Consider the following 22185-nt stretch of genomic DNA (forward strand, 5'->3'; position numbering starts at 1 on the left):
CCGGAAGGCCTGCCTGCCACAGTTATCTTCTATGTCCTTCTTAGTCTTGTGAAGAGTGGGACCTGCATGGTTTACTTGTAGTTGTGAGTTCTTTGTGGGACAGGATCAGGTAAAGTGTCTAGGATCACTCTCACCTGGAGAGAGATCAAGCCCCTTTCCTGTGTTAAAGGAAGGGCTTTTGCTGGTGCTGGGTTCACACCTCGCTTTCTGCCTCTGGCTGGCAGGTACTTCCTGTATCAGGACTAGGACCACTTTGGTGGGAAAGGTAACCAGCTCAGAGGATGGTCGTGGCAGCCAAAGGCTTAAAGAGGCTGCTTTGAGGTTCTCTTTGCTGCACAGAGTAATTTCTTCAGAACGTTCCTGCTTTCTCGAGTCTACAAGGAAAGAGCGGAGGCTGAAACAGGACTTTGAGGGCGATTTGTGGGTTCCTTTGTCTTTATGTTCATAAATTTTTGGTCTTTACCTAGTTTTTTCCCATATATATGTATTGTAGTTAGTGTAAACATTCAAAGATGTATAGAGAAACTATTAAGCATCTCTTCCGCCCGCATCCCTCACTGCCTTCTCCCTGGGATGCTCAGTGTTAGCAGAGTTCCACATCTCTCCTTCATGGGGATTCCACCATGAACAAACACGTATGTGCACATATAATACTTTTTTAGAGGTGGTGGTCTTTGTGCAAAATCATTGTATTAATCACATCGCACTGCACTTTGGCTGTCTTACTGCCTGGTAACTGATTGCCATTCCTTCAACTCTGTGATGATTTGTTTTAAAACAGTTGCACAAAAAGCCCATACGTTGCTGTACCGCATTGATTCAGCCATAACCCCAATGATGCACCTCCTGATTGTTTTCTAGTATAAACAGTGGTTTGGTAAACACTCTCATCCACATATCTGTGCAATTCTATCTCTGTAGTTAGTTCCAGGTTCCAGGAAGAGGACTTGCTGAATCAAAGAGTATGTGTATTTTAGTTTGAACAGATATTAATGGATAACTTTTCAAAAATGTTGTATCAATTGTGTTTCCACTAGCAGTATGTCTTTTTGTCCTTGCTAGTACTGTGAACTTATTATATGCCTTGTATCAAGTATTTTAAAAAGACACATCTTTTATATGTAACATATGCAGTAATCACATACATGTGTGTGTATGCCCCAGTGTGTGTGTATCTTATACAGATTCTGCTTTGTACTTGTTTTCTCATTAGAATTGTATTCACTTGTTCAGTGGAAACATTTTCTTTTGTGACCTGAGATGTGCTTGCTTGGATGGGGTTTTCTTTCCAGCGTGATGAGACCATTAGAGCCACGTACCACTGAGAAGCATCCCAAGTGTGTGTTCATGTGCTCTGGTGCCTGGGGTCCCAGTCCCTTCAGCTCAGCTGACTTTGTCACCTGGGGAACTCACCTTTCTTCCCTTGGCCTGCTGTTTTTCATCTGTAAAATAGAGATTGGGCCAGATGATGTCTAAAAGTTTCTTTTGGCTCAGAAAGTCTCCAAGACTTTTACATCATTCATGGGCAATTTGAGAAAATTTGGGATCTTGGTTGTTGTGGAGGACTGAGAAGTCAGTGAAATTAAATCACCAGTGTACCTGGGTCAGCATTATATATGGACTGCTCGCTGGGGCTCCTTCTAAACCATCTTGTTGCAAAGAGTTCACACACACACACACACACACACACACACACACACACACACACACACACACACATATATGCACACCTATCCCAAACAAATAGACAAGGAAAAAAGGAAGGGAGGGAAGAAACAGGGGAGGAAGGAAGTGGGAGGGAGGGGGAGAGACAGATGGAGGGAGGAAAGGAAGAAGTAAAGAAGCAAGAAAAAGAACCTGCCTTCTCTTCTTGGCTGTGCTCTAATTCCTCTGTGCACTTGGACAACCACTTTGTTTTTCTGAACCCTCAATTTTCCCATCAAAAAAAATGGGAGGTTTGGACTGAATTACGTTCTGGTCCTCCTACTTCCTGCATCTGACTTTTATGTCAGGGTCCCTTGTGATCCTAGATGTTGGAGGGGACCCCTTCCTGATGGTGGTGGAGACGTCCCTCCTCTGCAGCTAGCAGGTCTCACCCCAGGTGAGGGTCTGGAGCCGGGTCTCCTTTGCTGTGAGTGAGATGCTCCCTGGAAAGTCTTAGTGTCAGAAGGGCTTGGATGTTGTAAAAACCCCTGCCTTTTTGTGGAAGATGACATCCTGATTTTTGGAGGTATGTTCTGATCTAGTGAAAATCTATCCAAGTGAACAGAAAAAGGGAAGAAAGAGAGAAGGGAGAAGTAATGAGAGATACTTTGTATCAGCTGTGGTTGCTATTCAAGAAGACATGCTCTAAAATGTGCTTTAATCCGTTAATGAATTGAACAATATTTATAAAGCACCTACTATGTGCCGGGCACTTTTCCAGATGATTAGGAAACAACAGTGAAGAAAATAGACTGCATCCCACATCAGCTCATCCCAGTGTCGCCCTCTGACGTTGCACGGGGGAAGAACAGGATTAAAAACAAGCCTAATGAGTAAATTATGTAGTATGTTAGAAAGTGCTATTGAGCCTGGAAACAGAAACCAGCAACCTTTTGGGCTATGAAATAACAACAACAAATCACCTTTCTCCTCTTGTTGGAGAAAACGCCTTTAATGAGAGGCTTTTGGCTTGTTGGTAACTAAGCCCCTTGGCTAAAAAATCCAAAACTGGTCTGCCGGTTATGGTAGAGATTCAGTATAATAATATTTCAAGGAGGTTCCCGTGTCTGATTTAATCCATGGGTTATTACACCATGAAACACTTATGGTACCGATGAGCTCCAGAGATAAAAATGAACATTCCCATGAGGTATGGCTTATAAAGTAAAAGGAATCATCCCATTAAACAGGGTTTTTCATGAAGTGCTGCCCTCCTCTCAGAAAATGAAAAGGCACTGCTTTGATGGGCTGAGGTTTGGGAGAAGATGCAGGAACCTGAGGTCGATCCAGTGCTGCAGGAGCTCTGCCGGGAGCAGAGGGCTTGTCTGTAGCTGGCACCACGGGGGTTAAAAAGCAGTATGAACACCATGCCCCCACCCTTATTTCTGCTAGAGCATCACTCACATCACGTTAGATTTCCTATTGTTCGTATATAATTGCCTATTACAGAGGAGAATATTTATTGACTTTTCTGCATGCATCATGTTAGCCCACTGGACAGGGTTTTAATAAAAACAGCTATTTATTCCAGTTGTACTAGGTGTGCGGCACTCTGATAAGCCCCTTGCGTATGTGAAGTGACCTAGTCCTCGGAGTAAACCTGTGAGGAAGGAATTATTGTCCCCATTTTACAGATAAGGAGATGGAGGCTCAGAGAGGTTAACTCTCTCATCCAGTGTCCCACAGCCTGGGAGTGGGGGACGGTGCTTTACCCATGATCTGGTCTGACTTTATGTCTGTTCTTGTATGTGGCTCTTCTGCCTCTGTCCTTACCCTTGAGAGATCTGGGGTTTTGAGGACTGGGTTGGGAATGACTGAGCTGTCTTTATGCTGGCACCCCTCCATCTCCTCTTACTCACAGAAGCTTCCCTTCAGACAGGCAGGGAGGGGAAGAGATCTTATTTAAAAGCACCCAGCCCATGTTTCCTCTTCTTCCTAGTCTTCCTCATCCATCTCCAGTTTCTAGAATTGCCATTCAGATCAGGGAAACACACAGAGCTAGCGTGGAGTCTCCTGAGTCCCAGGGTACCTTAGCGACTTCGAGATTGGACCTGGTCCACCTGAGAGAGAGAGAGAGAGAGGGAGAGAGAGAGAGGGCTGGGGGCTCCTACAGGTTCTCAGTCAATAGAGCTGAGTGGGTCAGAGCCAAGTTCTGGGCTCCACCACCTCAGCTCACATGGTGTCTCAGCCTCTTGCTAACGGGTCGCTTTGAGCAAGGTCGTTTTCCCTGTCTTAAACTCAGTCTTCTCACCTGTGCAATGGGGACAATATTAGCGCTCGTCTCAGAGCATTGTCATGGGGTTCAGTGAAGTTGTGAGTAAAGGACCGCGTCCATGGGACCAGCTTAATGAACAGAAGCCATGATTATCCCCAGCCTCTCTTCTAACCCATCATCTCTGAAAGCCCCAGAGAAGAAAACAAACCAGAATGGAACCAAAAATAAGGCAGTGGGATGTGAGGACATCCACGTCGGCAGGCGGCAAGTCGCTACTTATTTTAATTCCTGTTCCCACACACCAGCTTATTCACAAAATCCTTATCCTAGCTCCCTAAAATAAATGTACCTTGAAATGCGAGATGGATCTTATTTTGAGACTCGAATAACATGCTCCAGGGAGAACTCTTTTGTCTGTTTGTCTCATTCTTGTGGGAACTATGTCCCCAGGGTAGGTCACTGGGCTGTGCCTCCTTTGTTTGCTTATTTATGTGTTTTTATCGAGGGCCAGCTTGTGTGGTTAAAAGAAGAGAGTAGAGGAAAAAACAAGAATGCGCTCACTGGCCGGTCATCTACCTGGCTGTTACTGAGAACCTACTGTGTATTCAGCCCTGGAATAAAAGGAGCAGATGTTTGGCCACCTTCTTTCCTAGTTTTACTGTGATTTCCAAAATGGTCCCTTCTTCTCTGACTGATGAAATGAGAGGATGGTCAGGAGCCCCAGTCATTGAACTGTGGTCAAAAACTAACCCTGGTTCTCTGGTCTGCATTAGACCTGGCCTTAGACCTGAGACCTTTTAGCAAACTCTGGGAGAAAATAGAAACTTCTGCTTAAAAAATAGAAAAAATGAGTTAGTGCCCAGTCATAGGGTGATTTAGGATATCTGCTTAGAAACATATGCCCAGGCAGCCCCTTTTTGTGTCAAAAGGTGATCCGAACAGGACTATTAAAAAAAAAAAAAGCACAGATTCTTAAAAACAACAGCAAACAACAACGGGACAAAACATAGTTCCTATTTGAGACCAAGGTTTCAATTTGGTTTTGGAACCAAAATAAACACACATGCAGCAACAGCAGGTAGCACCACCCGCTGTATCATTACCTCTGAAATTGCGAGGTAGAGGCTGCAAGGGCCGCAGGAGTTCAGAGGAGAGAGGGCTCGTGTGGGCGGAGGAAAGCGAGGTGGCTTCTGCGAGGGGCAGGGGTTCAGCTGAGGCCTGTGCTGATGGGTGAGACAGGCAGGGCGGGAAGCAGCGAGCATTCCTAGGAGACGGGAGCCTCCCTGTCTGGAAAATGACAAGCGCCCCTGGATAGTAGTAGCCTCTGGGATGAGAAGGTGTTTTTACAGCGTGCCACCAGCCTCACGACCCTGCCAGATGGATGTTTCAGTGTCCTGTTGCCACTATAACAAGCTGTCACAAACGCCGTGCCTTAACACAACACAAATCTATTGTCTTGCAGTTGTGGAGGTTCGAAGTCCAACATAGGTCTCTTTGGGCTAAAATAGAAGTGTCTTCAGGGCTGTGCTCCCTTCTGGTAGCTCGGGGGAAGATTCCACTTCCTTGCTTTCTCCTACTTCTGGGGACCTCCCACGTGCCTTGGCTCTTGGCCGCTTCCTCCGTCTTCCAAGCCAGCCACAGTGGGCAAGGACCTTCTCACCTTGCGTCTCTCCCATGTTGCTTTCTGTCCTCACCTCTCTCTGCCTCTCTTTTCTGTCTCCCTCTCCTACTTTTAAGGACCCCTTGTGATTACATTGGGTCCACTTGGATAACCCAGGGCCCCCTCCCCACGTCAAGGTCAGCTGATTGGAAATCTTCACTTCTCTGCTACCTTCATTGCCTTTTGCCATGTAAGTTCTCATATTCACACATTCTGGGGATTAGCATGGATATTCCAGCGGGTCATTATTCTGCCTACTAACAGGGTTATTATTATTATTCCCATTTTGCCAAAGGGGAAACTGAGGCTCCAAGGGAGGGAGTAAGTGACTTGCCCGAAGTCAAGAACCAGGGAAAATTAGGACTGAGACCCATGCTCCTGTTCAGACCTGCCAGGGGCTCCACGTAGCCCTTTGGAGTCCAAAGTCTCCAGTAGGCATTTAGGGCCCTCTGTGCCCTTGACTCTTCACACTCTTCCAGCCTGTCATGGGAGGAGACCGTTGGGGACATTCCGTTTGGAGCCCAAGACACCCCCCACCCACCTCCTTTCTATGTAGTATTGTGGGGTTTTTTTCTTTCCTGGCAACAAATGAATTACTAGATAGATGTGCTTGTTATCATTGTTCTTAAGCAAGTTACAGTGAAGTCTGGGCGCCCCTTCCTGTGGGGCTGTTGCAACTAAGAAGAACTTGTTCAGTCTGCATATCCTTTGCTTAAAAGCCCTCTTTCATTAGATCTCATGCTTTCTTGCTTTTCTGGAGTTTACTTAAGAGTAGAGAGAAACAGTTTTGGAAGCCAGATGAGTGACCAGTTGTGAGAGCGTGTCACCATTTCGCCAAGGAAGGTGACGTGTGGGGTCAGAATACCACTTTCCCCTTTAGTGCTCGGTCTTTCAGGGGCTCACTTGAAGTACCAGGAGTCTCTGTGTTGTCTGTGCACTTCATAGGGTGTCTGGACCCAAAGCCACTCCCTTGCTTGAAGAACCCCACAGCAGGTGAGGGGAGCTTCGTATCAGGACCTTCAGTGACTAACCTCTGCATGGGGTGAGAGTAATTAAGGGTGAAAGCCATGCACCCCAATGCTCATAACAGCACTGTTTACATTAGCTAGGACATGGAAGCAACCTAAATGTCCATCCACAAGTGAATGGATAAAGAAGTTGTCATACACACACACACACACACACACACACACACACACACACATGCACATACATACATACATACATATACATACATACAATGGGATACTCAGCCATAAAAAAGAGTGAAATAATGCCGTTTGCAGCAACATGGTTGGACCTGGAGATGATCATACTAAGTGAAGTCAAATAGAGAAAGACAAATATCATATGATATCACTTATAGGTGGAATCTAAAAGAAAGACACAAATGAACTTATTTACAAAGCAGAAACAGACTCACAGACATAGAAAACAAACTTATAGTTACCAAACGGGACAGGGGCACAGTGGAGGGATAAACTGGGAGTTCGAGACTTGCAGACAGACACTAACTACTGTATATATGTGTGCAGACTCATAAAGTATGGGGGGGATACAAGAAATCAAAACTGACTTTTTGTAGATGGCCTTTACATTTATTTAAACTGTTTCAATGCCAGTGTGTATTCTACAAAAGAGAATAGTTTTGATAAAGTCACTGAAGAGTAGGTGCTGGTGTTACACATTTTTTATAAAAAGAAAAAAGGCAAATAAATTTTACATAGTGAAATCATATATATATATATATAAATAGATGAACAAGGCCCTACTGTGTAGCCCACATACTATATTCAATATCTTGTAATGGCCTATAGTGAAAAAGAATATATACATTTGCAACGGAATCACTATGCTGTACACCAGAAACTAACACAACGTTGTAAATCGACTATACTTCAACTAAGAAAAAGGAGTAAAAGCCTTTGACTGGTTTCACTTTCAGAACATCAGTACTTTTTAGTGTATTGAGGTTCAGAAAAAAATGAAACAAAATGAAAAATAAAAAGCAGAGTGTGATTTGGGCCCGGAGTGGAGGCAGTGCCAGGCACACAGCCCTGCCTCCCTGCCTCCCTTTCTCCTGAGGCTTCCGGCCCAGCCCCAGCAGGCTGCGTCCGCCCCGCTGCGTCTTCCCTGAGTGAGTCTCTGCCCACCTCTCTGGAGGTCACCCCTCTCCTCATTGATGCGCAGCTCCAACCCCACCTTCTGTGTGAAGCTTTTCCACTCTCCCAGTTGGAATGAATTCCTCTCTGACCTTAATTTACTTTGTCTTGTGATTAATGCTGTAAGAGCAATGTGACTGGTCTGTTTGCTATCAGTTGGAATTCAAGTTCTACGGGTAGTGTGGCAGGACCTTGACCATCTTGGTGGTTTGCTTGTGTCCCCGGTGCCTGGAACAGTGCCTGACACATCATTTGTGCTTGCTGAGTGAATGAATGAGTGTCTTCTTACAAGCATGATAATAATGAACAATTATTGATTGCTTATTAAAACCAGACACTGGGCTCAGCATTTCTTAGGCATTACCTCAGTTAGTGTTCCCAGCAATCCAGTGAGTAGATACTTCTAGCCCCATTTTACAATTTAGGAAGCAGAGGTTTGGAGGTTAGGTAACTTCCTCAGGTAGTAAAGAGTAGATCCAGGACTCAGCCCAAGTCGGTCTGATTCTGGAGCCTGTGCTCTTAAAATGACTCAGCCAGGGGTTCTCAAAGTGTGGTTTGCCAAATGTGGTTCCCAGGTCAACAGCATCACCTGAAAACCTGTTAGAACTGCAGATTCTTAGTTCCCAACCCAGACCCAATGAATCAGAAACTCTGAGGGTTTGATCCAGCAACCTGTGTTTTACAAGTCCCCCCGGTCACCTTGATGTTCACTCAATTTTGAGAACCACTGTCCTAGGCTATGTGGTTCTCAGAATGTTGTCCCTTAAAATCCCTGATGAGCCTTTAAAACTCACGATGTTCAGGCCAAACCTCCAACCAATTAAGTGAGAGGATGTGGGCTGGGAGTGGAGGCAGTGACCCAGGCTCTGCATTCTTCAACACCCCCAACTGCATCTAAAGTGCAAGATGGTCAAGAACCTCCTGTGTTCACCCTCAGCTGTGAATGTTGGGTTCATTTGTCCCCAGAAGAGTGCTTCCTAAACTTCAGTGCACAGGCGAGGCACCAGGAGACCTTGTTAGAGGGGAATTTCTGATTCATGAGGTATGGGGTGGGGTTGGGGACTCTGCAGTTCTACAGACTCTCAGGTGGTTCTGCGGCTTCAGGCCTGGGGACCAGGCTTTAAGTAGCAAGGATGTCCAGTCTAAACCGTGCTGTCCAATATGGTAGCCACTGTTCACATCTGGCTACTTAAATGGAGATTCATCAAAATTAAATAAAAACTCTGTTTTTCAGTCATGGTAGCCACATTTCAAGTACTGAGTAGCTCCATGTGACTGGTGGCTAAGGTACTGGAGGGCACAGATACAGAGCGTTTCCATCACTGTAGAAGAGTCTCTTGGACCCTCTGCTCAAGGATATGAGTTCTGTGAAAGAAAGCACAAAGCACTAGGGACTTTTACTTTGTGTACACCTGGAACACTCTTGCAGACAGTGGAAGCTTAACAAATGCTTATTGATATTATTTTTAGTGAAAAGACCAATGTCTATACAAAGTCTGTATCTAAAAGAAAAGTAAATAGCTTTCTCGGGCGGATGCTAGAGAATTCATTAGAACAGTGTCAAAATGAACCCCTCACCACCCCACCCAAATTGAATTAAATGTACTTTAGGCCTAGGTAGGCGAAAAGGCACAAAAGAGGCCCTGGGCCCATCTCCGGCCCCAGCTTCATCCTCGGGACTCTCTCACAGCTGCTGAAATGGCCTTTTTGGCTCTGGTTCCCCCTGCAGGACTGTCCCGGACTCTGCTGCGTTAGAGTGAGATTAAGTCTGCGAAAGAGGGACCGGGAACGATAAGCTCCAACTCACATGGGCGGTTTGTGGTTAGTGGAGGGGTGGGCACACTCACTTTGCCCTGAGTGGGCTCAGCCACTGTGACCAAGGGAGTTCCAGGTCACAGTGCCCCAGGCCTGGAAGGAAGGGCCTTCCCGAGTCTGCAGGGTTCACCTGCTCCGTAACCCATAACCCGAGGCGGCTGCACTCCAGATTCTCTAAAGCCCAGAGCCTTCTAAGTAAGCCCCTCCCTGCAGTCAGTGGTTGTGAGGCCTCTCTTTTCCGGGTGGGATGTGTTTGGGGGCAGGGAGAGAGGTTGGGAGGGAGAGAGGTTGGGAGATAGAGAGCTCTAAAAGAGAGAGCTCTTCTGTGACCAGAACAGAGTTGGGTGTGTTCGTATTATACATCTCTGTGTGTGTATGTGTATGTATGTATATGCGTGTACATATGCAATAGTCTCAGGTCTTCTTCCAAACAAGACTAGGAAATCGGTGTCATTTTTAGCCCCATTTTACAGATAGGGAATCCGAACCATAGAGAGGTTCAGTAACTTCCCTAGAGTCACAATGTTGGGAAGTGGCAGTACCAGGCTTGGGACTCAGACAGTCTGCCTCCAGGGTCCATGTTCCTCAATGCTGTATTATGCTCAAGCTATAAGCTTATCCAACCACAATCATTACACTAAAAAAACTAGTCTAACAGTCCAATCAGATCAAAGACTAAAATACAGCTTCTACCTTTCTCCAGTCCCCTGACAAAAGGCAGAGAGACCCTAACAGAATTTCATTGGTACTTTCAGGTGAGAGAGGAAATTAAGAAGAAGAGTAACTCATTCCTTTTTTTTTTTTTTTTTTTGGAAAAATTGAGTTGATGATTTCTGTAACTTACCAGCCTCCAAACTACTTTTTAAAAAAAATAGCCTCCTCTTCTGAGTGTCTTAGTTTTTTCTATACAAGCAGCAAAATAAGTAAAAATAACCCATGCTACTATTGTTAGTCCATCCTGAATGGACTCTCATGTTAGAGATTACTCTTTGTCTGATCTTATATTCTGGGGAAAAAAACGCACTGGCACCATGCATCTTGGGGATAGCATCGAGACTGGATTGCGTCGGACAAGAGAAATGGGCTCATTAAGTGCTGTCCCTGAGATTGAGTTCTGAAGAAAGCAGACCCTGCAAAGTGGACCGCTGCCAGTTTGGGTGCTTTTCCGGAAGCCAGTTGCTGCTCCAGTAGCTGCTGTAGCAGAAACTGCTTCTGCAGAAATGGTTCCCCTGTAGGAGATTTCCAGTCGTGTTCCCTTGGTATTGCATTGTCAGGGACGTGCTTTAAATAAGATGCCCTCTGTAGGTAGAAGAGATTCTAAATCCTCCCTGACGTGCACAGCTCGTGATGTGCCAAATTGGAAATAACATTCTAAAATGAATGTCTTCAAGGAACAAATGCAGCAGTAGGTTTTCATCGATGCCAAACCCTCTCCAGATGGCTGTACTTCATCTAGGGTATTATTGGAACAGCCTCCCCAAGCAACCTAAATCTCTAGGACTGGGTGGATATTTACCTTCCCGTCATCTTCAAAAAATAGATGCCTCAGTTCTTCTGGATGAGATCAGGGTCGTGGTGGATTGACCTGGCAGTCTGAGCTGGTGGGGTGAAAATGAACACTGGGAAGCAACTCCGAGACACTGATGCGTTTATTCAACTGAACACCTACTATGTGCAACCCACTGATTCCTGGGGGGAGTGGCTTACAGTTGGGTAGCTCTGCCTTTAAGATGTTGGTAATTTAATTAGGTGGGTACTTTATAAGGAAGAATGAACAATAAATGTATAGGAATTCAGAGGAGGAACAGAGGGAGGAAAGTTGGCCAGCCCAGCCCAAAGTAGATTCCACGTATCTCAGAAGTAAGCATGTTCCTCCCAGAGCAATGTTAGGCCAGCATGTCACCTGGGAGCTCATTAGAAGTGAAAATTCTCAGGCCCGCACCCAAACCTATAGATTCTTTTGGGGGAATTTGGTTTAATAAATTATCCAGGTGATTTTGATACATGCTGAACTGTATATCAGATACACTCATATATTAGTGTACATTAGTGTAGATTATAATATGCTTGGCAGTATATTAGAATCACCTGGGGAGCTTTGAAACTTCCCACCCTGCCCTCAACCCCTTCTTTCCTCAAGCCAGGCTATCTTTCAGACCAAGTACATCAGAATCGCTGAGGTGGAACTCAGCCATCAGAGTGTTCTAGAGTTCCCTGGGTAATTCTAACCTGCACCCCAGGTTGCGAAGCCCTGCACAGGGGTGGTATTTCCATCAGGAGCATGCCTGAATACCTGAGAATCTTAAAAAACAAGAACAAAAACATGTGAGCCCCTTCCCACCTCTACTGAGGCAGACCCTCTGGCCATGATTAAGGACGGTTGCTTTAGAACATGGACACGGCAGATTCTAGACAGATCAGTGGTTCTCCAACTTGAGCATACATAAGAATCACCTACAGGGCTGGTTAAAACACAGAGTGCTGGGCCCCATTCCCAGGGGCTCTGATTCAGTGCATCTGGGGTGGGGCCTGAGGATTTGCTTTGCTGACAAGTTCCCAAGCCATGGCTAATGCTGCTGGTCTGGGGCCACACTTTGGAAACCACTGGTTCAGCCTAGCATGAGGCTGAACTTGAATTCTGGTAGTGACTGCCATGCCAGTTTCCAGGATTCTCACATTCTAGTAAACCTTTCTATTTTTGTGTGCCAAAATATCAAGTATCTTTATTGATGTAATCCCTTATTTCAGGACGTTTTCTAAATTAAAACCTGAATCATTTACATCTTGAGACATACTCAGCATCTTATATTCCACATTATAATTGAAACTTGATCAGAGGGACCCTCTTTAGAAAGCCCTCCGATCTTTCCCACGTAACCCTATCCTAAGGTATCCCAAGTCCTGGATTCCTGGTGAGAGGAAGGACCCTTGTTTGTGTTTATCAGCCGTTCATATTTCCTTCAGAGCCGGTCTGGGTTGCTCTCTCTTCCTAAACTCTCTTGAATTGGGATAGTGTTGGCTCATGAAGGAAAATAGGAAGAGGATGTGTTGGAGATTTGGGAAGACAAGGGAAGGAGGGAGATCCCAGGTCCAATTCCCTCGCTTCCCTCAAGCTTGCCCTTCTCCCTCCTCCCGGACAGGGTCCCTCAGCCCCCTTCTCCAAGGAAGGATTCTGTTGAGTCTGAACTCTCTCCACCCCCAGGATAATTTATTTTAACAAACATTCTCTCCCAGTCATCCTATCTGGAGACACTGGACCTGGGCAGAAGGAAGGGCAGATGAGGGGTGATGAGCAGAGCCCCATCGTTAAATAAACACCAAATACAAGTGTGATACCATATTGCTCCCATGTGACAATCACGAAATTCAGCCTCTCTCTTTAAGGTCAGATAAGAATTTAGCAACCCACCCCATAAAGGGTACATTCACTTGTTGTCTCCTGGGTGGATTGCACAACATCCTCCTGGCCAGACTAGGGGCACAGCAAGCTCTTCCTTTTTATAAAAACTCAGTTTCACAGTCCTTGGCCTTTATATGTTAATCCAGCCTCCCTTTCCACTCCTGTTTCTGCCTCTCTGTGAATTTCTCCCCTCTTTTCTCCAACCAGTCTACTTACCAGCCACCCCTACCCCAATCGCAGATACATCCCATCGCCACAATTTCGGTGGTTCCCCCGTCTAGCAGGCGCTCTCTGTCCTCTCTCAATACTTCCTTGCATTCAACCAGTTATGATCTGGCCTCTTCTGAAACCATTATCATCTGACTCTCTAATGGGTGGTCTACTGATGTTGCTTTTTTTTTTTTTTTTTAAATAAGTGATATGTACAAGTCCTGGTTCATTGTCTAGATCAGAAATTGGCAAATCTGGCTTACTGCCTGTTTTTGTAAATAAAGTTTTATTGAAACACAGCCACACCCATTTATTTACATATTGTCTTTGGCAATGAGGCAGAGACTTAGGGCTCACAGAACCTAAAAGATTTATTAGCTGGCTCTTTACAGAAAGTTTGATCTGACCCCTGCTCTAGATCAGCAGCTTATGTATTCTTGCTTTTCCCTCTAAAGTCTGGTGCGGTGCTCTGCACATAGTAGCTACTACTAAGTTTGGATAAACTGGGCATTTTTTTCTCTATAGGAAATGGCCATCTTAGACTATTTCCCTCTTACTACATCCGTTGTCCACTATCATTACAAAGCCAATAACTTGGAATCTGTTGACAACACTGAACAGGGTACAGCAGATTAACAATGTTCTTCATGTAGTAGGTTAATATCTTAGGTAACTTAAAACACTGTCTCTTGAATTTGAAAACTGAGTCTGAAGTCCTTTTCCAAATGTTACGGCCACTGGAGCAAAGTGCACATTGTCTGAGGACTTCTTATCCCCATTTTTTTTTTAATTCATTTTAGGCAATATGCCTTTGGTTCCCTCCTGTTGATCTAGTCTGGTGGAGAGGAAGGACCAGGCTCGATTGCAAACACAAGGGGACCCGTGGGAAGTGCAGATGCCACATGCTTTTCTCTGCACTCACTGCCCCAAGTGTCTGCCTCTTCAGTAACTCAGTGGCTCTCCCCAGCCCCTGACTGCAGCGCCAGAGCATTTTCCAGGCCACTGTTCTGCAAAGATTTGCTGTGCAATTCTGCCATCTAATGAGAGAAAGTAGGAATGGAAACCATAGTAGCTGCTGTCCCCAGAATCCTTTCTCTTTGAATCCTGGTGAATTAACCTCAGCTGAAGTCAGGTTTAAGTTTTTGATGCTGAAAAGATAACCAACCCCTCAGAAGGTCCCCAGACTATGTGGAGAAGCCCCCACCCCCAAAGTCGAATGTCAGTCCACTAGCTAGGATTTTGAGAAGTGGGCATATACATTCAGGCTAAGCACACTGAAACCACTCCCCTTAGAAAACTGTGGACATTCAATGCAGGTCGAGGAGGGAACTCCAGACTGAAGATGTTACTGTTTCAATTGCTTATATAATCTTTTTAAGCCCAGTAGGGTATTTTCCTCCCATCTTTTGACTGAATTGGTTTTCAGATTTGAAAGAAATCTTGAAATGAACTGTCACTTTCCTTTTTGCTTGTCAAGCTGTCAGCTTCCAAAAATGAAAGAATGCAGAGATTCTGCATAGACATGTTTGTCAAACCTAAATAGGAATAGGAACTTTATTAATAAAGTTGAGTGTAGTCACAACACGTGTACCTCAGTAGAGCAGCACTGATAGAGGAAACAGAACTATGGTGTTAAAATGAGATGCCACAGTGTTAGTAAATATTCTTATTTCATTCTTTCCTCCTGGGAGGTGAGTTAGCACACAGTTACCATTGATTACCGTTGGGTGGGTTTCCAAGGTCATTTATGTGGAAGATAATAGAGTTTTTCATATGATTTGCTTTCAGTCCCTTAACAGATACAGAATAAGATGAAAAGAGGTTTAAAAAAAAAAAGTCATGATTTTTTTTCCCCTGAGTTATCATTCCTTGCGTCCACTCATTTTTAAGGGGGAAAAAAGCCTTTTTTTTTTTTTCCTGTTCTGACATTTCTGTCATTTCCTTTGACTCTCTGGCTGGACTTCAGCAAAACTGAAAAAACATGTATATTTTAGATGGAAAAGAAAAAAGATGGGAAGAAACCAGAAGACGATCGAGAGCCACAACACAGGAGAAACAGCACCCTGAATGCCCTCTTGCTATATGGAAGGTTTTAGAGTTTTCAAGGAGGAAACACATTCAGATAGTCGGCTCTGTTATTACGGGGCTGATGGGAATCCTGGAAGCATTCGAGGTTGGTCAAGGGGCCACTCCGGTTGCCGGGCTCTGGCTGCTGTAGAATGAGGCAGCTAACAGGGCGAGAAACACAAACACCAGGGGTGCAGAACTTCTTTTGCCCAACCCATTTCCATGTAGTGGTGTAGGTAGCCAAGAAAAACAGCTGCTTCTGGAGGCGAAAAGACCTAGGGAATCATCCTGGAATTAAATTTTCAGATCCCCCGTGGGATCCAGGATCTTGAAAAAAGTGATCAGTAGCATGTGTATGTACGTGTGTCTGTGTGTGTGTCCTGGAGGATGGGGGGTGGTGATTTCTGTGTCTATCTGTGTGTGCATTAAAATAGCCACCCGTGTTGAAATCACATTCTAAAAATGTGTGTGGACAGAAAACCTTCATGATTCTCAGCTAATGGGCCAGTTTATGAAGCTAACATCATCTCTCTCCTCTGCTGTTGTGTGTTCAGCCTGGCCACCCTTTATGCTAAAGACCTTGAGCAGACCTTGGCTGAAACCCCAAGATATCCTTCCTGTTCACTGTCAGCAGTGATCTGTGGAACGGATTGGTGTGGGCTGTGTTGCCTTGGGCAGAGTTCATGTGTCATTCAGGAGACGATGCATCAGGCTGCAGAAGCAGGAGGCTGCCTTATGTCCCCGGAAATGAGTGAATCAGAAAGCCAGATGGAGGCCAGCTCTAAGGACGTAAGGAATCGCAGAGAGCAAAACTGGAAGGACTTGGGAACAGCCTGTCCTGTATTGCACTTAGAGAAAACTGAGGCCCAGGGATGCCAAGGAATTTGCCCACATTTCTTCTACTAAAATTAATTAATTCTTCCGCAGATTCAACACTGATGCTTGTGTGCCTCTCAAGGGCCAAGTTTTGTTCTCAGGGCTGGGGTTATGACGAGCACGAGTGTCACAAGTCAATCTAAAGGTGAAACCTGATTGAGAACCAACAGCTAAGGGGCAGAGAAAAGGGAGAAGGAGAAAAAGAGATCCACTTTAGTGCTGTACAGCTTGGGCACCGATTTGGCAATCTGTAATAATTACAGTAACCTTCAGTGTCTAATGGAAATTGACCCCACCCACCATTTCTTAGCACCCATCAGAACTGTCATCACAACAGTACTTGTATGATTATTTCTTAGTCTCTTTCTCCTGCTCCGGACCCAGACTGTGAGCCCCACCATGACAGTACCTTTCTTGGCTGTGTTTTATCATTAGAACCCAGCAGAACACTTCTTGGCATATGGTCGATACTCAGTAAATATCCACCGAGTGAACAGTGGAGTGAATGATCAAATGAGGGTGACCAAGTTGCGTTCTGTAGGCTGGAGCTCAGCCAAGTTCTGTAAAAAGCCAGAGAGCAAACTGGGCACCGGGGGGGACACGCAGCCTCGGTTGCCATTGTTCAGCTCTGCCCTGTAGCAGGAAAGCCGCCACAGACCACATGTGAAAGAATGGGCGGGGCCGTGTCCCACTAAAACTTTATTCGTGGACAGTGACATTTTAATTTCATCCACTTTCACATCCATGAAATATTGCCATGATTTTCAGCTATTTAATAATGTGAAAAAGAAATTCTTACCTTGCAAGTTGTACAGAAAGAGGGGAGAGGTCAGATCTGGCTCACAGGCTCTAGCTCACCAAGCCCTGTTCTCGCCGTGGGTTAATGGTGAGAGTAGAGGTTCTATGAGATTTGTGATTGAGTGACTCATCCATTCAAGCATTTATGGAGTACCTGCTCTATGCCGGGCTCTGTACCAGGCAGTGGACATACAACAGAAATAAGACACAGTGTCTGTCTTCAGATGGTTTAACCCCTAACTAAATAAGATCCATGTGAGGGGGAAAAAAGTGTAATAAACATACTGTGATGTGACGTAAGCTTGGCACAGGGAAGGCATGGTCAGTTCTGTTCTGTTCACAGAGATGGTGTCGCTTGCATCAAGGCCTGAATGATGCCCAGGAACAGGCAGGGAAGGAGGCATGTGAGGAAAGGCTCTGAAGCGGTTTCTTTTATGGGACTCGAATCCCTCTCCTGTAGGCAGATGTGATGACAGAGCCCTGGAAAGACAGGCCTGGGAGGCAAGGGCCCCGTCCACCAGGACTTTGAGAAACGTGTGAGGGAGTTTGCAGTTTGCAGGTCTGATCTTTGAAATCTTTTAGAATCCAGTAGTCTACAGGAAAGAGTGTGGAGAATACCCTGTGGGGAGAAATCAAGAGGGAGTTAAGATGGAGACAGGGGACGACTTGAGACCACTTCAGGATCTAGGGAAGACATCCTAAGGGCCTGTGTTTATTAAAGCAGAAGCAGGAGTTATGGAGGGGTTGGGGGATCAAGAGAAGTATTGAGGAGGAAGCCCCGATAAGCCTTGTGGCTGCTGGATGTGTGGAGGCTGACGGAGTGGGAAAAGTCTAGAATGATTGGCTTGGGGCTTAGATGGCTCCCCATGAATGGTACCATTATCCACACAGAAAATAGAGAAGGAGGGCATGTTTTAGGAGAGGATAATTGGATCTCTGGTGCTTCCTGCTTTGGTGATTTTTTTTTAAAAAGTTCTCCTCATAAGGTTTAATGCCTGTATCTGTAAAACAGGACTGATTAATTCTGTACTTCTTTTGGGAAACGGAACTGGTATGACTAGCCTTCTTGGCAGTCGTAATGATGATTAGTCACCCATATAAAGACAAGATCATTATCCTAAGCAGGTCAGATCTTTGAAGGATGAGTCATGACTGTGTAGTAAATAAGAACCCCACAGTCCATTTAATTAATATATGTGAGGCACTCAAAAATTAATTGGGGGTTTCCAGCCCACACCTTCCAAATGCCATAAGCATCTTTCCAATATTCCTTACTTATAGATTGGAAAATCAATGTAGGTGGAATGATTTTCCCACTGTCTCTAAGTCAATTTGCCTGTCTAGTGCTCAGAAACTTTCTGCTGGTTTTCTCTTTCTTTGCCCATTGGAGACTGCCAATGGATTTTTAGATAATTTCCTTAGAGATTAAAAAGATTTAGAAAAAACATTCCTAGCTCCTCTCATTTGGCTTGGATATTCCCAGTCTTCATCTTGATCAAAACTAAAGGCAATGATATTATCTCTACATTGTCGTCAGAAAACAGTAAAACTCCCTGTGTGCTTTCTTTCCTGACAATGGAAAGTGGGCCAGGAAAATATTAGTAACAATACAAGTAATGCAAAATTAGATACTAAAAGATTTTGCATAATACTGTTCTTGTTTGCCTGTTTCTAGCCCGTCTTAATTCAATAATCTATTATCCTCCAGCTAATGATTTTATTTCTCCATCACCAATAATTTTGCAATCTTTCAGAATACTTTTGGGAATTCTAGAACAAATGGCCTTAAACACCAGCTTAATTGTCTGAAAGATTTTATTTGCGTATTAGAACTGTTGGGTCCATAGCATTAAATGCTGCATGGGGGAGTAATTCCCCTAGCTGCAGTCAGCTTTACAGTTCCTTGCTCATAGGATTATAGTTCTTTTTATGTAAAAGGATGCTTGGAATGGGGCCACTCAGAGTGCCCGTTTGTGTGCTTTTAGCTGGACCCCGAGTAATAACAATTCGAATAGAATCAGTATACCTCTTGAAGCCTGGAAAACGTCAGAGAGAGAAGAGAGCAGGACTTGAGGGATGCAATTAGAGATTAATAAGTGATCCATTCCACAGATAATGTATTGATCGTAGCTCTGGGGTTGTTGTGTGTGGGACTGTAACACAATTTCAGCCTAGAGTAGCTTATTCTAGTTATGGGTGTGGGAATTCAAAATACCTAAGTCATAACAGGAGTATAAAGTCTCTGATAAGCAGCATGTATATAACAACGTACACATGTAACAGAGTAATACATGTTCAGTAGAATTTAATGGAGAAATATATTTGCAAATATATTTATGTAAAACACATACCATGCGTTTATAATTACATATAAATATGCAAATTTGTATGATTTGCATTTAAATGTGTAAATATAAAATTGCATACAAATATGTAAACGTACATTGGTGAACATAACAGAGGAGTGAATAAAATAGTTAAATAATAACACTGAAGAGTAAACATGAGAAGATGTGCACTGAAATGCTCACAGATGCACTTTTTATGTTGGATGTAATTCACATGTTACCTGTGCATTGATTACATGAGACATATATGAGTTCAGCTTAGTAGGAGAGTAACTGGAGGATAGACTCTAGTGTGCCTGACTTTCTCAGATCAAGTGTCTTGTTTGCACAGGGCTGTAACTAATATTGAAGCCAGTGGAGTGTACCAGTGGATCCAAATGGAAAATTCTCCGTGTCCTGCTCACCTTGCCCCAAATGAATGAATACAGCATCAGCAGAACAGCTGTTATTTATTTCCCCACCCCACATCTGTCCTTGAAGGCCATCACACGGATGATGAGTGGTGGGCAGACAGTATTTCCTTCAACAGGTGGTGTCAGCCAAGCCTGTGGCTGCCACACTGAGGGGACGAAACAGCCTTGGAGGGACTGGGCCTCCTAGAAAAACAGGCTTGTAAGTCAAGAGTAGGGTGTCAGCTCCCTGGGGAATTTCACAGTGAGAGTGAAAGCAGACCTAAATTATGAGTTGTTGAGTCTCCCACTTGAACATTTGTTTCTTAATTTGAGAGGGATCTTAGTGCCAAGGGAGTAGACGTAGGAAAGGAGTGTCTTCCACCGAACAGAAACCAGGACGTATCAGGATGGCTGAGTTTACGTCTCTTCATAAGACACACCGCATTTCTCCAGCTGTTCCACTGCATGAAAACATTTTGTGAATGTTGTTGTATTTAATCAACCCTGTAAGTAGGGCTTCTTTTTCTCCCCAGTTTGCTAGAGGTGGATAAACATGTTCCAAGAGGTCTGTGATTGGTCCCATGTTCACACCTGGAAGGTGGCCCTGCCAGGCTAGAACTGAGGGTATTTTTTACCATTCACGCTCCCACTGTGATATGAGAGCTGTAGCGTGGCCCCGCCTTCTCACTGCTGACCAGTTAGTTTCGGTGTACGTTCAGATGGGGGCAGTTGTTACCTGGTGAGAGAGCCACCTGTGTGTGCGTTGAAAGCAGGTAGACATGCCTGTTCCATGGGGACTTGCTGAGGGATGCGACTTGAGTGGAGCCCTAAAGCACAGGTAGAGTTTGGCTAAATGGAGTTAAGGGGAAAGGACGTTCCAGACAAGAGAAAAAGGTAAGCAGAGGGAGGAATTTGCCTGCTGCTTTGGGAGCCAGTAAGCAGACTAGGGTGGATTTTTCCCAAGCATTTATGCGGCAAGGGCAGCTGATGGATCTGCATTGGTGGTGAAAGTAACTCAAGTGGGTTTACCCCTGAAGAGGCGGGCTGGTTGAAGCCCTCTTCGGGGAGCATCAGGGAACTGGAGGAGAGCCTTCCCTGTCACCCCATGATGCTCCTTCTTTCTGACTTCCTCCTACAGATGCACAGTAGTTGCAGTTCATCCACTTACCTATCCACTCATTCCTTCATTTCACTTCATTTTGTTTCCTTCAACAGACATTTATTGTGTATCTACTATGCTCCAGGCCCATGTTAAGTCTTAGTGAAGTTACTGAAAGGAACTCTTGATGTTTGGTGAATTAATACTCGAATGAAATGAACAAAAGAAGTGGGAATGAAAGAAATGGGACAGTAACATAAGAAGAAAGAGAAAAGGCAGTGATATAGTAGAAGAAAAGAAAGAAGAGGGGAGATGGTGATACTGAACTATTTTTTTCCTAATACAAAAGCAAGAAATGAAGTGTCTTTTAATAGCTGGCCTAGAATGCCATTCTGGGGTCTTGGGGAAAAATCCAAATGTATTAGAGCTCTTTTCAGACCTTGGAAGGCTTATGGCAGCATCTAAAACTGCTGGTAAAATTATGACCTTGTAATTCATAGCTGTGTTGTATATTCTCTAGCACACTGTGTAATTTATTTACCAAGCCAGTTGCTTTAAAAAAAGAATGGGGAAAAAGTCACACAGCAGAAAGTTTATCAAGCGTTACTATTTTAAATGTATGTCTTTTGCCTAAACCTGCATTGATAGGAGGGTGGTGGGAGGATCAAGGTTATTGACACACAGTTCTTGCAGGGGAGGGGGAGGGGTGTAAGGATTACTTATTATACTTACACACTGGGGGCAAGGCTGCAATATCCAGAACTCAGAATCCTGCCTGCCCTCTCCCAAAGAGAGCCATCCCCTTGAACCCCTTCTTCCCTTGAAATGGTACCGGAGCATCTACCAAAGCTTGACCTTGACTTGTGTTAAACCCAAGCAAGAAACTTAACCTCCTCTGGGGATCGTTTCTTCCTACAAAACAATGGGGCTCCATAGAACAGCTTGTTGGGAAGCCATAAATGGGGTTTTCACCACGTTTTTCAAGTCAGCATGTTTTTGATCCCTATTATAGAGCTAGTAAGGAAGCAGCTAGGAGCAGGCTAGGATCCGTGGAAAAGGGATTGTGGCAGATATCAGATTCAAGCGACTCTCACTTCTGTGAGAAGGAGGGAGAGGTGACCACACAGCCCATTGATCAGCGGCAAAAAGCCATGTGTTTGAGTCCAGAGACCCAGCTATGGTCCATGCTAGACACCTGCCAGTCTGGTTGACCTTGAATGACTCACCTGTACAAAGGACATAAGCTCTTGCCTTTGCTACTGAAGGGAGTTATTGTGAAGATCAAAGGAAATACTATGTCTCTTAATCCTAAGCCAACAGCTAGGGTCATCATTTTTCTCTGGCTCTGCCTGTTTCCTTTTCCTCTCATTGCACGCAGCCCATTTACCTCAATGAAGATTCTCAAGGACAATGATCTGATTCAGACTTCCTTCTCTCTC

At 44.6% G+C, this 22185-nt stretch overlaps 1 protein-coding gene across 17 annotated transcripts in view; it reads left to right on the forward strand.

Annotated features, from left to right (window-relative positions):
- KCNMA1 (potassium calcium-activated channel subfamily M alpha 1) overlaps window positions 1-22185 on the forward strand; it is a 711615-nt gene that overhangs the window by 422611 nt on the left and 266819 nt on the right. The gene's annotated exons all lie outside the window — the stretch shown is intronic.

This window comes from Camelus dromedarius, chromosome 8 (genome assembly GCF_036321535.1).
Source record: "Camelus dromedarius isolate mCamDro1 chromosome 8, mCamDro1.pat, whole genome shotgun sequence".
Classification (NCBI taxonomy): domain Eukaryota; kingdom Metazoa; phylum Chordata; class Mammalia; order Artiodactyla; family Camelidae; genus Camelus; species Camelus dromedarius.